We start from the raw sequence: 18,129 nt of genomic DNA on the forward strand, positions 1-18,129 counted from the left end.
TAATTCCCTCAAAACACATTGTGTGTAATATTCACAAGCTGAGAAAATTCCATATGATGTAAAACATAGCCAGTGTTGGCTGCCTTACACCTGTCCAGGTAAATTTTCATGGGTGAGTGGCTACCTATTCATCAACTCTTACAATAGCAACTGGTCAGTTTAAATGTCCCAATAGCTTTGTCAATCCTTTTATTGTTCAGCAGATTGGTAACAAAAGAGTGTCATGGTTGTAGGAAAGTCACTGTAATAATAATGATACTTCTTATTATATGATTTTTATGTAACAATGTTTGTTGTATTTATCTTCTTGATTGTCATGATCGAAAAACTCATTTCTTAAACACTACTTTCAGATGAATTCGATAAACAGCCGATTTTAGTATCGTCAGTAGAAGGTACGTTTAACAAGAATATCTTAATCCTAGTTTGTTTCAATTTTTGTGAGGAAATTACTCGGAAATAAATTGAATGATGCAATGGAAAGAAGTTTTCTCGGTTTAATATATCAATAAACAAATGTTAATGTTTGTTATACGATTTTAAGTTCACACTTGAAAAAGCACTGTGTTGAATTGATTTTGATAATAAATATATATATTTGATTCTTTTTATTTTCGTTGACAGGAAGAGTCTATACGTTCGTATCCATTACTGTATCATCGCTGTCCATGCTGTCCGTAATTCGGCATATTCTAAAACAAAACTCTCGGACAAACGATGTAAGGAAGAAAATAATCATAAACTGTTGAAAGTATTGACGATCGATTTAAAAAACTTTTTGAAGTGGAAATTACATTCGGTATTTTATATAGGCATAATCGTTATGGTTGGCACACAGTTAATCTTACTCGTGTTTTTTTTGTACCAATGTATTTTTTAATCCATTATGATTTCAGTTTTTTTTCTGTATCAACATTGGATTTGACGTATGTCACGTCCTCCATGGGCAACCTTTTAAGTTTATGAATGAAATTCATTAATCAAAAATGCCGTGTAAAATATCAGCTGTTGAAACAATTAGGTTCTTAAAATAATAACGGTTAGTGTATTTAAATAAACAATGTTATATCTTGAACTTTGGTGCTAGTGTTGCTGATGAGACGTAACTTTTTGAACCACGTATACAGCATACCAAAATATGTCATATGTTTATATAATTGGTATTTTTGATAAATTTAGAGAGACAAATGGCAAAAAAGGAATGTCAGTTTATAAGATGATCAGAAACTTACATCATTTAAAAGCAATGAAAAGATGTATTCCCTGTTAAGGTAACAAAAGGGCAATAGATATGTATTGTCCACTCCTTAAACGTTCCCTTTTCAATTTAAGCGTTCGTGCATCTTTTATCGCGCGTAATAAACGTGCGTAATTTTGAACGCACAATAAATGCACGAAATAAGAGTTCGTGTAAATGCACGCTAAGAGCGTTCGTACAAATGAAATTGGAAGCGTTCGTTTAAATGCACGAAAGAAGTGTCCGTTTATTTTTGTCCATTCATAATTTTCTTTGTTCAACTTTTTTTTTAAAATTTTTTGCTATTACCATTTTTTTTTTATTTAAACTAATTCTGTTTTTGATTTCTTCTTTCTTCATTAATATTTTTTATTATAATTTTTTCGTCAATCGTGCGTTTACCAAGTATTATATCTATTTATGTATGAATACTCTACTACCCACAATCAATATTTCCACCAAGTTTCCCCTTTTATTTTTAAGTTTTACAAAATAAGACCAGGTCAGTTTTGTGTACGAAACAGTGCGCCCCAATCTCATTTGTATAGTGCAACCTTAAGTTGTAGGATATGCTTTCACATGTAAATATTTTCTACTTTTTGGAAAGCTCTGCATATGAGGATTACAAAAATAACAAATTTATTGAAATTGGTGAATAGATATTGATCTAATACTTGCCCACCTCCATCAGATTCAGTGCATTTCTACCATCCACTTACCTGTATGCATGTATTTCATGAAATTGGCTATTGAATCTTAAAAAAAATCCTTTCCAAACAAGAAAGTGGCATCAGTTGATCACTTAAAAGTATCATTCATGTTGAATTGTAGCCTAACAACTAATTTTTGTACCTGAAATATGGCATGTTATGCTTAAGTATGAAAAATCCTGCATTTTGTTATAAGTATAAAGCTGAATACTAAAAGACTGATTCTGGATTTATTTGCGGCTTAGTATTTCTTAATTGTGCATTAAATGGTTGTTCGGTTGACTAACGTATGTATAAATTGGTGGTTTTTTAAATTTGACACTACATGTGCAGCTAAAATACCAGCTGACAGTAAAAGAACTTTCATGACGTTGCATCTTACATGATCAAAAATCAGCATATTTGGTTGCTAAGGACTTCCTCACACTGACTAAAGCAGCATATTATATCAAATTATAATTTCTTACATATTTAACTATAACGAACTTAAAAAGCATTGGTTTCTACCAAATTTTGCATTTTTGAAAAACAGCCAGTTGGTGCAGGGAAGGGAATCCAATCTGAGGACCTGAATCTTTCCGGATAGCTTCAAGCATGCATTTTACACCCCTTTTCCTTAACAAGTATTGCATCTATTTATGTACGAATCCTCTATTACCCGCAATCAATATTTCCACCAAGTTTCACCATTTATTTTTCAGTTTTACAAAATTAGACCGGTTCAGTTTTTTGTACGAAACAATGCACCTCAATCCCATTTGTATAGTGCAACTTAAACGCATGCTATGAATGTTCGAGTATCGTGCGTTAAAATGCATGCTGGGAGTGTTCGATTATCGTGCGTTTCAACGCACGATGGGAGCCTTTGTTTAAATGCATGTTAGAAGCGTTCGTTATCTTGCGTTTATGTATCGCGTGGGAAACCGAAACGTCTCAAGAAATGTACATCTAAAATACACGCGAAGTTTTCCAAAATAGATGATAAATAACCCCAATAGTTTTCAAAAATGTCAATATTTGATTAGAAAAAAATGATGTTATCTTTTCTTTACATTACATTTACTATTCCTAACAGGACAGTTTAGAAGAAGAAACAGATGAAGTTGAAGAAGAAACGGAGGGTTACGAAGACATTCCGTCTACCTTAAGGGCTTTGAGAGACTCGTACTTGAATGTTCCGCCTAGAAAATATTCTTTCTATTATTTCTAAAATGCAACCTTGTACATGTGCATTGTAATGTATATGGATTTCCTTTCACCGGTGAAAAAATAAGTGACTGTGCTGGACACCAACGTAGATGTTCCTGAAAAGTTTCCATTATCACAGGCGCCCCCAGCTCGAGGTTTTTCTCGAATTTATTTTCATATTTATCTTATTTTCGACCGGCAGCCATCTTGGAATGGCAGCCATTTCAAGATTGTAATAAGGCCGAGCGGAAGCCCTTGTTGTGGCCGATTTTTAAAGAAAAAACAAACAAACAAACAAACAAAACAAACCAAAACAAAAAACAAAAACAAAAAACAACAAAAAACAAAAAAATAAAAAATAAAAACAAAACAAAACAAAAATACAAATATGTTCCTAAACAACGTTTGGGGAACATAATAATATAGTGTTAGTAAGAATCTTGCATTGTATCAAATGTACTAATAGGTGTACTAATGCACTAATATTTAGTGCTGACATGTATTTGGATTTTTCACCGGATATCACATATATTAGAGTTTTTATTTTTGAGTAACCGTGGATGGTTGATAATTATTTGTCATGTAATGTATTTCTTTTTACATATTATTCGTTTTGTGTCATTGAAAACATGCATTTATTCATGCCCCACGGGTGATATTTATGTGACTTTGCCGTCTATCCAGGTCGTATATTTTTGTTGAGTTGTTTTTCTTTTTCGGAAATTCCCAAAGAGTTTAATCGAGTAAATAATGTTGCACATTTTCTAAACAAATTCGCGCATGTAGATTATTTACAATAAACACTCATATTAACGCGTACACTTTGGTTACAGCATCAATAATTTCTAAATATAGTAAGTTTCCATGATATTTCTTTTATTTTTGTGACTGGCCAGATTTCGGCATTCAATACTAGATTAAATCAATGAGTTTTATTTCACTGAAAAACTTTGTACACTAACGATTTAATGATGTCTCGTATATTTCCTTCGTCTGCTTTCCCTCGCAGGTCCACGCCCACATTCGTATGGAACCTGGAGAATAAAAGAACACTTTTCATAGCAATTTCAGAATCTACCCAGTGTAAGGTGGAAAAGAAAAAGAATATCGTTTAATATCTTGCTTTGAGCGGAACATTCAAGGCCAGAGCTACAAGCTTAAGACAAGTTGTTAAAAAAAACCCCACAAAATATCTGTCGATATATTTTATATCGAATGTTATGTAAAAATACTAAGACGTTATGCAGGTTGTATCTATCTCCACTGAATAATTAACATATATGTCTAGAATTATGCCAAATAATCGCCATTTCCGTGAGAAAAAATCATTTTCTTCTGTATTTATTTTGCAATATAAGGACACTCAAGGTCAAGAAAATAACAAAATATTAGGCCAAAATTTTATGCTTATGCGACGCGCTAAATGATTGTAATTTTTTTAATTCGGCTTTTTAAGCTTTCCCAAATAAGATTCATTAATCATATATTCTCGCTACTACTTTCAAGTTAATACTAAATGATTGCAAAACGTATCATTGTCTTATGAAATAAGATTCTGGCAGTCATTTTGGTAATTCTACGAGGTTCTTGTGATGTCATGGAAAAAGGAATTCGTCCCATATGGAAAGAGGAAATGTGTCCCATATGAAAAATGAAAATGGCAAACAAATTGTAGAAAAAAAGATTTAAAATAAAGTAAGAGTGATAATTTTATTACCATATAAAGATGATTTTGGAAAAAAATTATAATTGTTTAAAAAAAAAAAACGTAATATTTTGAAAAAAAATGAACTTCTTAACGGCAGATTGTCATACTTCTAGTTTTGGCCGAAATTCGAGACTGACTGAAGTTAGCATTTATAATTTGTTTAGTAATGTTCTTTTACCAGTTTAATTTCATGAATTTTCAGAATGTTAATCTTAATTTTTTTTTAATAAAAATCCATATCTCATTATTTCCCATTGTATGATATTGAAGTATCGTCACTTTTTCGGAGTCTTACAATATTGTCATACCAGCTATGAACAACGTTTTTCCCCAAATAGTTTGCATTGTGTTACGCTTTCATGTACGAACATCACGCGTAACGTTTAAACGATTTCTAGCATGTAAAGAATCACGTTGGCAAGTGCAACCCAGACGTTTTTTTATTTTGAAAAACATAATATCATACTTACATTGTCCTTAGTGATGGTGAAGCTAGCCATCTCTCCTCTCATTTTGTGGTCACCTTCTTGTGAGTCCAGCTTCCAAACACTAGCATGGGTTGTGTAGAAACAAGCGGTCTTATATGTTCCAGCCTCTACTTCCATCACAGCGTCCATTTTCTGATTACAAGAGACATTTTTAACTAGGGGCTGTCCGTGAAATTTCATCAGATGAAAAGATTTTGGACCTCCTGTTGGTAGAAAAAACCAACACACATTTTCAGTGATGGATATATTAAAGGTCGGTGTGTTGAACAACATCTTTCCATTAATTGCGCGCATCTGATTTGATTCGTAGAAGAATGCAGACTTAACATTCTTTCCTTTCCGCAAATATCTTCTTTTGGTGTTTTTAAAAATGACTCATATTTTCATCGTAGACAACTGTTTCGATAGAAAATTCCCTTACGTGGTCTGTACCACATCCATATTCGTCAAGTGCTCCACGCCTACATATTACTAAAGGTCCCAAAAGTCCAGCATTTGCATCCTGAACAGGGTTTGTTGTAGATTCGTATAACCGCCCAACACAGTCTGGTTCACAATCAGTTGCCCTGACTGTTCTGGCACGTAATATTCATAGGTAACGGTCATCCCAGGTGCCACACCCTCTTTTGATTGCTTGCGGATCATATTATCACCAATAAGATTTCGCAAGCTTATTGTTACTGGCCAATTTAATTTGTTTTTAAAGACAATTTTTATTTTGTCCCCCATTTCAGCCCTTATCATTGGACCTAGGATGGATAAATGTATGTCGTTAAATCTACGTTTCTTTTGTTTCTTGAAGTACTTGGCAGTATATTCGCCGTACACTGCTTTGTAGTATTTTGATCCGATGAATTTTCCATCACTTCGTACCTACAAACTTCCTTTACTGAAATAATATTCTATAGTTAATTTTTATCGGTAAACATATGTATAAGTTTTATTGAGAAAAATGGAAACAGTTACCGGTAAGTGGAGAAATGTCTATCTCTTATGTTTTTGTGCCGTTTTAATTTGGTGCTAACAGTCAAATATTAAAAAAATGATAATATATATAAAGTTTGAGTAAGCAAGATAAATAGTCATATAATATAACGCAAAACTGAGAAATAGTAAGCCATTTTGCATATTTTATAGATAGAATTGATGCCATTTCAGTAATATCAATCTAATTTTACCACACTGGCTGAAAAGACATTCAACATTTATAATTTCTTGGAACTTTTATAACGTTTGTTAGAGATAAGTACATCAAAAGTGTCAATTACAAGAAAATACCTTGATGGATCAGTGAGATCGTCTAGAATTACAGGGTGTATCTTTCTATCAACATATTCCCATTTGATTTTTTGGGCAGCTATGTAGTACGTCCTAACATGTGAACCAAGAAGAAGAGACCTCGGTGGCAGCGATGGACGATTTCCACGTTTCCTTAAATTGTAAAAAACAACCATGCCGTTTTCCCGGGTCATGCCACTCATTATTTTCCACTTGCCTGAAGAATAGATAATAGATAATATGCTTGCATAAAAACCACCGTCTGCGCTTTTGATATCAATATTGCGATATTTACCTTTATTTATTTATTTAAGAACAAATATGACTATAATAAATTCTAGTGTCTTATTTATTGATAAATTCAACCCACAAAACCGTTTGTACGACTCACAAGTGTTTTTCAGTAAAGTAGTTATTTATACTGCCTGAAAGCCCTTTTGAGCTAGAGTCTCACCAACATTATCAGCTATCATTACAACAGTGGTAGCCTGCCCATTATTAACAGTTACTCCATCAACAGATTTGCTTGCAACTTGTACGTTATTTCCTTCAAACACAAAGGATTGGTAACCATTAAAAGCTGAAATATTTAGCAAAATATTAGCATTTTGCGTTAGGGTCCAGGGCCGAATTAAAGTTAAAAAGAATATTCCATTTTTTAAAAACAAAGCCATACCATTTTACACTAAGATAAATCTAACAGCAAAATCATGCCAATCAGTCTGTAAATCATTGACTTAGTTTTACATACAATGACTAATATGTATAAAATAATACACTTTTGACGAAGACAAATTTGAATGATTTCATTCAGCAAGAAAACTGCTTACTTGGGAATGATAAAGATGTCTTATCATGATGACCATTTTCGTAGTAATAATTATGGTGTTTATAGTTCAGATCACGGAGACTTGAACCATCACAATCTGGGTCATTATTGATGGCTTGTAGAAAGAATCGTCTCGAATATCCTTTCTGTTATAAAATTGAAATAAGAAAATGGTTTGATTCTTTCACCCTTTAATTTCACAGACAATATTTGAAAAATCTAGACATGTGTGCAATACACCCTCTTATATGATATTCTTATTAATTTAGATAATAGTACAAATTACATTTTTCTCACAATAATTATTACTTTCAATTTGTCAGTAAGTTGGTCGATATAGCCTAGTAATCTATAATACACACTAAACTAAGCTCTACTGTAAAACATTTATAATATTATCGGGTTTCCTTTATTGTCCAATCCTCCACGTTTGCAAACAGTTAATGGTCCTGTAAGCTGATGTAACACGTCCTCGGCATAACCCTCGGCCATTGATTGGTATGTTGTAGTGTAACAACCCTGATCTATTCGAGAGGTCTCTGGTCTAACAAGCGTGTCGGGGACAATGAATTTGTATAACGCTTTCTTACCAGGATGAACAATCTTACCACCAAGTTCTTCATCTATCAAATGCATTATGAATGTTTGCAAATACAATAGACACACAAAATTAAACATGATTCTTTGTACTCGAAAATGTGTTTTTTAACCAAAAAATGTACTGATTGAATGATCCCATGTGATAAAAATTAGCACCGTTCAAAAGTAATAAGTACTGGATGTCAAATTCTTTATTAATGCTTGAACGGTCGAAGAAAGCATAATTGTAATTTCTTTTTTCGTTGATCACTTAGAGTCTAGATAATAAAATAGCTTTTAAACTATTTTTTACCTGAACTACTCTTGAACATGAAAATAAAATGTAATTTAATTATCTTTTCAAAATGTTTAATGTAGTATCCATTATATAGACGAAGCTAAATAAAAAGACATTCGAAATGAAACTATTTGTTTTTTACCAGATCTGCTCTAAAATCGTTGGCAATTCTTAACCATGTACGCGAAAAACAAGTTCTCATTATAAAGCACAAATCCGTGGTTACTTATTTTCTTCGCTTTTCTCGAAAATAGTGAAATTAAGATTGTTAACACTATGAGTTCAATTATGCATTACTTCTTGTGTTGGTATAATTGTTTTAGTGTCAACATGGTCTCCTTATGCTAGAACATGTTCCCAATGAAAAGTATTTGTATTGTTACTAAATAAAAGACAGATTGATGAAGAAACGATTGGTATCCAATTGTCATCGATAAAATGTTTGATGATGATTGAACTTTTAATGGTTGGAAAAACTTACTCATTTTATTAGTTATGTGAACATTTGCTTCATATTCTTTAGTGATATCAAATCCCATAGGAGAAAAGGAGACACTTCTCTTCCTCATTTTGTTTTTAGGACAATTTTGACAATATCACCACCTTCTGCATAAATATGTGGTCCGAGGTTCGTCATGTGTTCTGGTTGGTCACATCTCTTCCTAAAACGTCTGTCGTTGTATCCATCAAACCGTCCATGTATCTTGTTACCAACTTTTACGTATTCCCTTTCTCTCCTAGTTTGGAAAGCAACAAACCACTGATCTCATGAAAGCAAAAATGAATTATATATGAAGGTTCGAGGTAATTCACTTAAGGTTCATAAGTACTTTTCGACAAATATGGGCTCTATTTAATTACAATTTTCTGTCTGACTACAGACAAACCAGCCCATATCGAACAGTTTGAAGACATAGCCTGTCCCTGATATGAGAAAGTTACATTATGTCTATGTAAAAAAAACTTAAAAAACTTAAAAACTTACAAATATATTTGTATTTGAATCATCCCATTATATATGATAGAAACATCTAAAAACATAATCTCAAGTTGTTTATTTTGGCACTCTCTGCAAAGTTTGAAAAACACACAGCAAAATCAATGTAACAGAAAATGAATTTGTATTTTATCAATATAGATCCAACATTGTCTCAAATTATTGCAAAGTGCAAAGTTTTGTCTGTAGTGAGAGGGAAATATGTAGTTAAATAAAGCCCACATTTGTTAATAGGTATTGATAAACCATTAAATAAATTCAATTTAAACAATTGTAACGAATTAAACCTTATTCATAAATTCGTTTTAGATCAATTTTTGAAACGCGTCATTTTTATGTTTTCAAAACACTTTTCTTATACCTTGTTCTTTCTTTGGTTTCTCTCCCAGCTCTACAAAGTATGCCATTTGGGACAGTTGATTCCTTTACATCCTCTGCCGCTAAATAGTACGTTCTCACTTTTCCTGAATGTACTGTTGTGGTTGGCGTAACACCTTCACATTTCTTGACATTAACAAATGCGTATATACCATCTTAAACAATAGTAAAAAATGAAACTAAATTTGAGGTGTTTTGGATATCACAAATTGTTTCTGTTCCTCTTAGTAATTATGACGCTACAAAAAGGTATATCTCAAAATATTTTACACTTTTTTTGCGAAATCGATCCACTGATACTTACGACTATCGTCACGTAGGTTTCCTGCTTTAATCATCCACCGGCAATCTGACTGATGTTCCATGACCACAGACTTTCCTATACCTGGTGGAACAGCAATCGGTTCAAAACTGTAAAAAAGATGTATCATTAAAAAAGTCTACATTGAGGAAACTAACTCTGTTGATCGTACTGTTGTACATGTGATTTGTACACACGGACTCTTTAATTAGGAGAGGATAATGTAAAAAAGTGAATGTAAAATAAAAATACTGACTGATCACAATAAATGAATGAGCACATTGACTACTGTAAGCGTATTAATTATCGCAATGGCTTATTTTTGCTTATTCTGTCAAGTGAACATATTCGTGGTTTAAAAAAATGATTTGCGTTATATAGTGATAAAATCAATTTCAATGGTACATTTTTTCACTGATTTCTGTCCATCGCCGAAATATTAAAAATAAATACACCGTCAAAATTATTATGTCTACAGTATGCAGTGTACTTTTTTCGGATATCATAAAAGAAGAGATATTCTCCTCAGTATTCTCTATTACGCCACTGTAAACGAATGCCCGTTTTTAACAGTAAACAAAGCCTTCTATTATGTCTCTGGTTACAGTAGCGACAATCAAATTTCAGTCTCAAAGTTTATATTTTACGAACAATTTCGACAAGATCTTTTGCTTTCAGTAATAGATATTCGTTAATAGTCTTGTATTATCAGTGGGCCATTATGTACTTCTTCACAAAACATACAGTGGTTCTCTTTCAAACACAGTTTGATGTTTTTACATGATGGACACTTTTAATCGATGGCTTCTTTGTAACTCCGTCGAATATGCCATCAAATTATTCCCTGTTTGTATAGGGTCTATGGCTTCACGAATATTTATATCTTTCCGTACATTCCACGACTCCCCACCATTCTTTATCGTTAATTTGATTTTTAACTTCCGAAGAAATTTCCTTATTATGATTGTAATTAGTAATGTTACGAAGTATCTGTTGATATTACTGGTGCTCCTAGATGAGACTTCGACTTCGTCACAAACATTTCGGAGGTCGCAAATCGTATTTTCTGATGATGATAGATATACTTAATCTTGCATGAAGGTATTTGTGATCTTATGCGTTTGTCTATATAAATCAATTAGTAAACGGTATCATTGGTGACAAGAAATCAGGCACTGACAAGTTTTGACATTGTGCTTTCAAAGAAGAACATTTTTTGAAGTTATTAAATTATTATTTCAGTGGATGGCAGATTCACAATTTTTTTTCCAAAATGTCTGCCACATCAAACGTCTGGGCAACTTATAAATACAAATATTTGATTCAGATGGCGGACAATGATTTACATCAGATCTTGATTTAGTATTGAAATGAAATAATGTGGAAGAAAGAAGACTTTTTCCCCCTATTTTCCGTATTAATGAATCTAAATAAAATAAGTATTCTTCAGAATTTCATATTTCCTCAACTCATCTTCAGAAAATGTATTTACAATTTTATCGTTCATGTTCAGTATTTTTTCTAGTTGAAATGTCTTCAATATGACTGTGGTGACTTCGTTGTTCATGTCTGACTTTGAAGCTTTGACATCATGGTACATGACATATATTTGTCTGCGTCCCACTCTATCATCTAACAAGTATGCGGCCATCGTGCCTTAAGTCAAGAATAAACATACAGTAAAATGGGCATTTTGTTAGGCTGTTGTTTTTCTATATTTTATTGTATACATATGATTTGTCTGTTACGTTTGAGTTTAAGTCATAAATAGAAGAAAAACACGAAAAACATACCTTCTTCCACACGTTTTAAGATTAGTTCCGGCAACTGATACGGTATGGATACCTCTATTCAATCAAACAATATATAAGACCACTTACTCGCCAGCACACACCTCAAAATTTGGGCCATTTCCGAACTGATAACCATTAATCTACAATACACAGAATGTAACTTCCGTCATAGTTTAAAAAAATAATTTCGACGTAATTCTTTGAATATTGTTTAAGCGCTTTAACAAAAACTTTTTTGAAAGGAAATGAGACAAATTTATTTTCACAATATTTCATTTCACTTGTGTGACATATTGATGTCAATTAAAACAAGAACTAATTTAAAAAAGATAGTAAACGCATTTGCTTGCATTGTTCGTTTCAAATTTGATTTATAATTTATAGTGGTGTTTATGTCGTTAAAATCAGAATTAGATGTAACCTTAAGTTATTAACGTGCCATCTATGATATGAAAAGGGAAGGGAGTTCTCCTGAAAACTATAGGACACTTACATGTACAATGTATGACTTGTGACTTAGACTGAAGTATCATCCTAGTTAGTTTAATGTATTTGTTCCGGTGAATTGTATAGCCCTGTCCTACATCCACATTCCTCGACCTAATTACCTTGACCCTCTATATGACGATTCGTAATGAACTAAATGAATAGCTGCAAAAATACTTGCAGGCCCTCTGCGAATAGCTTGACTGCATTGTTTCCCCCTACCTCAGTTAGGCCATGACTTCAACGCCTTATAGTATTGTAGTTGTTGTGTTGTTAATATGAATAGTCTGATCTGTATTATCAGCCTATGCCTTTTGAAGTGAAAAGGTGATCTGTAGTAGGAAATCTGTTATCATATACATGTATTCACTACCTCGTGTCAAAATAATTAGAACCCAACTAAATTTAAAGGTTAATAAGTCTATTACTAGTTCAAACCAAAACATATATACAAAGTTTAACAATATCGTTACACAAAAATAATAATCTTACCATTACAAAACATTAATTTTTTTACTCAAGTTTGGCTTTGGGGCAGACTCAGTATTGAAAGTCTTACTAACAATGCTTAACTCGGTGTAACAGCTGAACATGCGACAAGATTCGATGAATAGATGTATCGGTGCAGCATAGGTTACAAGAGCCGGAAAGATATTGTTAGTAATGCAGCTTGAAATGATGCTCTAACTAATTGATTACTTGTCAACTCGGTGTAGTTAGCTACAAGAGCCGGAAGCGTGGCCAAATGCTACTCGGTGTAACTGGAACTACAAGAGCCGGAAGACAAGCAGGTGTATTGTACAAGACCATAGTAGAAAGAGCATAACCTCCAGATAATGCCTAAAATACATGTAGTATGAACCCTAAAGCATGTAATTTTACACTAAAATTAAATGAAGCATGAACAATTTTGGGGATTAATTAATTAGGTAATCCCTTACTCTAAAAATTAATTAAAACGGCCAAAAATCAGATTGTATACATTGTTGTAATTATGCAATCTGAGTGCCCAAACATTAAATATAAGGGTGATCCAGATAAAACTAATTAACTATAGATACAACAACTTAAATAGTACTAACTTAAAATTAACCCAGTGAATACTTAATTCATACTTAAAAATTGAAGATGTTGTTACACACTTGTGTATATATGATGCAGTAAATAAACTCAATCATGAGGATTATAAGTAGCTAAAGCTTTTTGTGCATTTTTGATCACAGAGTCTGAAGTTTTGATATATCTACAATAAGTATCTGTGGACCATCGACCCAAAAGCTTAATTAGATGGTCCTCAACACAGACCCTGCCTGCAGTTGATGCGGCCCCAACGCGGAAAGAATGACCATTATAACATGTAGAATCATAGCCTAAAATGTCCATGGTATGTTTAAACATATTTAAAAAGTAAGACCTTGAAATAGCATTTCCATATATATTTACAAACAATGGAGTGTCTAGAGATGAATTATTTTGTAGCCTTTTCTTCATATACATACAACATATTTTATGAGGACGTATATCCTTGCCTGTCTCGAACAATTTTATTGTCACACCTTGTCTAAAAGGATCTGTTTTGGAAATTTTGAGTTTAAGATGTACACAATCAGTTATAATTATCAAATCTGAAACACATAAATGAAATGCTGGATCAAAATTCTCAGCACTATCTACTGTAAACTCGCCACATCTTAAAAACCCAAAAAATGCTATTGTACACATGGCTTCAAGCAATAAATTTTCATAGCTACGTCCTTGACGCAGCCATAGACAAACTTTTTCTAAAATATGAAAAGTGATAGGATATCTAGGCTTAGAAGTAATTGATTGAGTCCGTTTGACACCATTGATAATTGTCTTAAGGCGTCTGAGTTCAAGAACATTAGGATAACCAATATTTAATTCTAAACACTTAAACCTAATGCCACATAAATAAGACTTTATAGTGTTATAACTTATCAGTAGTTTACTAGTACAATAAGCTACGAAAAGTAGTAGGGTTTCTTCATCAACTTTTATATTAGAATACTTTGGTACTATAAAAGCTACAATCCCTGTTAATAGCAAAAAATTCACATAAGCCTTAAAGCCAGCTTGATACACTTGTCTAGTTTTACTTGAGATAGATTTATACCACAATTGATCCACTACATTGTAGAGTTCCACATGTTGAGGTGGAGGCACTGTGCATGATAGGCTCTGAGCCTCTGGCGCAAGTTGGCGGAATCTGTACATTTGCAAACGAGACAAAGCATCTGCTATTGAATTGTATTTACCTGGCACATGTTTAGACATGAACGTAAAGTCATATTGAGCGGCAATTAGAGTGAGTCGTCTCATTAAGGGCATAATATGTTGTGACTTTGATCTGCCTTTGTTTAGGATAGCTACTGTAGCCTCATTATCACACATAAACACTATTCTTTGTGTTTGCCACAAATGCCCAAACAAGATGGCAGCCACTACTATGGGGTACAGTTCCTTGAAAGCTATTAAGAAGGTACTGTCCTCCGCTAATACATCTAGAAACATTGATGGCCATTCTTCAGAAAACCACAACCCTTTGTAATATCCTCCAAAACCTATAGTTCCAGAAGCATCGGTATATAGACACAATTCATCAGATGAAATACTTTCCGCATTGTAAAACATGCTGACACCATTCCAATTACATAAAAAATAACGCCACATTCTAATGTCTTCTCGGCACTCTTTATTTATCTTAACATAATGATGTAAAGCTCGAACAGTAGTTGACAATTTAATTAAATGTGACACAAAAGCTCTGCCAGGAATTACAACACAGGACGCAAAATTGAGATGACCAGGCAGTTGTAAGAGTTCCCGTTTTGTGCAGGGTTTCTTGGACGAAAATTCTGTTAAAAAGGCAGTAATACGTAGTAGTTTCTCACGTGGTAGCCTAGCCGGCATTAAACTAGAATCCAAGATAATGCCTAAATATTCCATAACAGTATCTGGGCCAGTTGTCTTATGCTTAGCCATAAGAACATTAAGTCTACCAAATATTGTATACAAAAGTTCCATGTTTCTTGACTACATTTTTTAGGATGCTCAAAAGTAATAAAATCATCAAGAAGATGTAAAATAAACTGAATATCATAGTTGTTCTCAGCTATCCAACAAATTGCTTGTGAAAGCATGTCAAACATTTTTGGTGATGAGCGACAGCCAAAGACAAGTTTAGTATAGTAATAATAACTATCTCTCCATTTAAGACAAAACATATACCATTGACAAGGAACAATCAGCATAAGTTTAAACGCATCAGAAATGTCCGTTATTCCTACCTAAGTTTTGTATTATTTTAATAGCATCATCTATACGAACATAAGACAAAGAGCATTGTTCCTTATCAATCATGTCATTTACAGTCTGATGTGTGTCGTCCTCATGAGGAGAAGATAAGTCTACTATAAGTCTATGTTTCCCTGAATATTTCCCTTTAGCCACACCAATAGGACTTACTTTGTATTTTGCAAAAGGCAAAGTAACAAATAGACCTTGTAAAAAACCTTTGTTTACCTCACTTTCTATGAGATTAGCTACTATTTCTGGTCGTGTAATTGCTGAACGTAGATTTTTACACTCTTTACTAGGTACATCTACATCCGATATTAAGGTGTCAAAGCCATAAACAAGGCCATTACATAAGTAGTTAACAAAGTCCCTATCTGGATGGTTTAGCAGTTCCTGTTGCAAAACATTAACATGAACAGGGGTATCAACTTTGGTATGTAAAGTACATGTAGCTAGTCACTTGCTGGTGGTGGCAAATTCTGTATGGTTTTGTTTTTGTGATTTTCTTTTGGTACAAGAAGAAGAACCGTGATTTTTAGAGAAGCACACAGAACATAAATGTGAATATGAACACTGTTGCCTGTTGCATTTATTGTCATTGAAATTGTTACAAATTTCTTGATCGTTAAACATTTTCCTTTTCCGGCCATAACGGTCACTATCCTTCACACTCACATTTGCCTTTAATTTAGGAGGGAAATTAGTTGGATTTTGTGTCCCTAGCTGAGGACAGAAAGATGTAAGATGCATAGTAGATGGACAATAAGAGCATGTGTTAACCCTTGCATTGCCTGTGACCATACTCAGTAGTGATGTGTCCTTGGTGGACCAATCTACCTTGATGTTAAAATCTATCAAAGCTGCCGCTGCGCGGGCGGAAAACTGACAATGGTAATCATAAACTTTTGGACCATACACATTGAAAATATCAATTATGTTGGCTTCATACCTATCTAATTCTATGCGCCTTTGTGGAAATGTGATGCACATTACTCTTTTAAATTTGCCAAAGGCGGTGATAAACTCACTAATTGTAAGCACTTTATGTAATCTTGTATCCTCATGACCTGACATATTGAGTGTGATTGACCCTTGTTCCTGTACATAAGTTTTATCATGTTTAATACGGGGGATTAACAAACTTGCAAGATTAATGTCTTTGCCTTCCCAAATACGCTTTTTAAGGATTTCAGGCACCACATCTAAGTGGGGAATACATTCAGATGGGACTCCAAATTCGGAGTTTGGAAAGTGATACCCACCATGTGTGAAAGGCTGCTGACTGTTTGTCGTTTCAGTGGAATTTCCATTCCTAAAAGCTGCCAACGCCGTGGACAAACTGTTCTGGTCTCCACTGATTTGAGAGTTCTTATCATTATGAATTAATTTCATCACTGTGTGCTGAAGACTTAGCATAGTTTGTTGCATCGTCTGCATAGAGTTTAACATACCAGTCACAATGTTGTTGTTCATGGGCGCCGCCATATTGGATGACGTATTTGCGACAACATTCAGATCTCTACGCGAGCTTCTTTGGACCGCATCACTGCTATTATCCAACGCTAAAGTTGATAAATTTACCGAACTGTCAGAAGGAATATCAGTAGTATCAACCTCACTCGCTTCCTTTTCAGAATTCGGCGAATTGTCATCATTAATTTCTGTACACACTTGAACGTTTGTACTATTTATACTATTGTTGAAATGTTTCTACGCGCTATATTTTCCTCGTAAATCTTTTTCAGATTAGCTTTGCCGATCTAGAGTGGTACAAAAACATCAATTTTTTTCTAGTTTTTGTTGTAATTTAGCTGCTGTCCAATTGTTTGGATTCGAGGTATCCCAAGGGGAAGATCTTTGCTTGTTCAGTCTAGATCGAGGTGCGCGTTTGTCCGCCATTGTGATAACTCTAAAACGGATATCTTAATCTGTACATACAATCCATCATCAGTGTTATAATTACAAATGTCAACATCGAACAAAACTGGTTTGTTACATACACAAAGGTTGAAATATCGTTAGTTATGTATCGAATCGAAACGTTTGGAAAAAAAATGTTGCGAACTGAGTAACTTGCAGCCATAACCAACTATCAATGACGTAATGCTAAAATAACAACCAATCAAAGTCTAAGCATATGCTTACTATAAATAACCTCGTAGAGACAGTTAGCTCTTAATTAACAACATAAACCTGTCTTATCTATATAAGCCTTAAAAAAGTTTCGTGCTAATGCCTACATCGACACAACAGAATTTGCATGATATTAACTCTATAGAAATCAAAGTCTGAAAGGATGAAGAAATACGAAGTTGAGTTCACAATCTATTTAATTTTTTTAAGGTATACTTAAATTGTTTAGAAACAATTTATCCCTGGAGTTCAGAAAATACGATTTAAGTAGGTAGACCTAGGGTAAGAGACACAACTCTTGAAATCAGTGATATGTTTGTATCATATCAAATATCACCAAAGCCTATCAAGCTTTCATTTGAAACAGAATGAAATCAATCCAATTACTGTGATGCTTACATGAGATTG

General features: G+C 33.4%; 2 pseudogenes across 1 annotated transcript; both read right to left on the reverse strand.

Annotated features, from left to right (window-relative positions):
- Positions 1 to 4,087: 4,087 nt before the first annotated feature.
- LOC148611800 (hephaestin-like) lies at positions 4,088 to 11,642 on the reverse strand (annotated as a pseudogene). Its single transcript, XR_015924602.1, has 10 exons — positions 11,566 to 11,642; positions 9,995 to 10,101; positions 9,674 to 9,845; positions 8,797 to 9,052; positions 7,841 to 8,061; positions 7,440 to 7,584; positions 7,043 to 7,243; positions 6,610 to 6,904; positions 5,314 to 6,220; positions 4,088 to 4,169 (listed from the first exon to the last, which is right to left on the reverse strand). The product of XR_015924602.1 is annotated as a hephaestin-like (transcript).
- A 1,380-nt stretch (positions 11,643 to 13,022) lies between these two features.
- Positions 13,023 to 17,573, reverse strand: LOC148611801 (uncharacterized; annotated as a pseudogene).
- Between the last annotated feature and the right edge of the window lie 556 nt (positions 17,574 to 18,129).

Source organism: Perna viridis, chromosome 7 (genome assembly GCF_037379345.1).
Source record: "Perna viridis isolate PV_CMFRI_1.1 ecotype Kerala chromosome 7, ASM3737934v1, whole genome shotgun sequence".
NCBI lineage: Eukaryota > Metazoa > Mollusca > Bivalvia > Mytilida > Mytilidae > Perna > Perna viridis.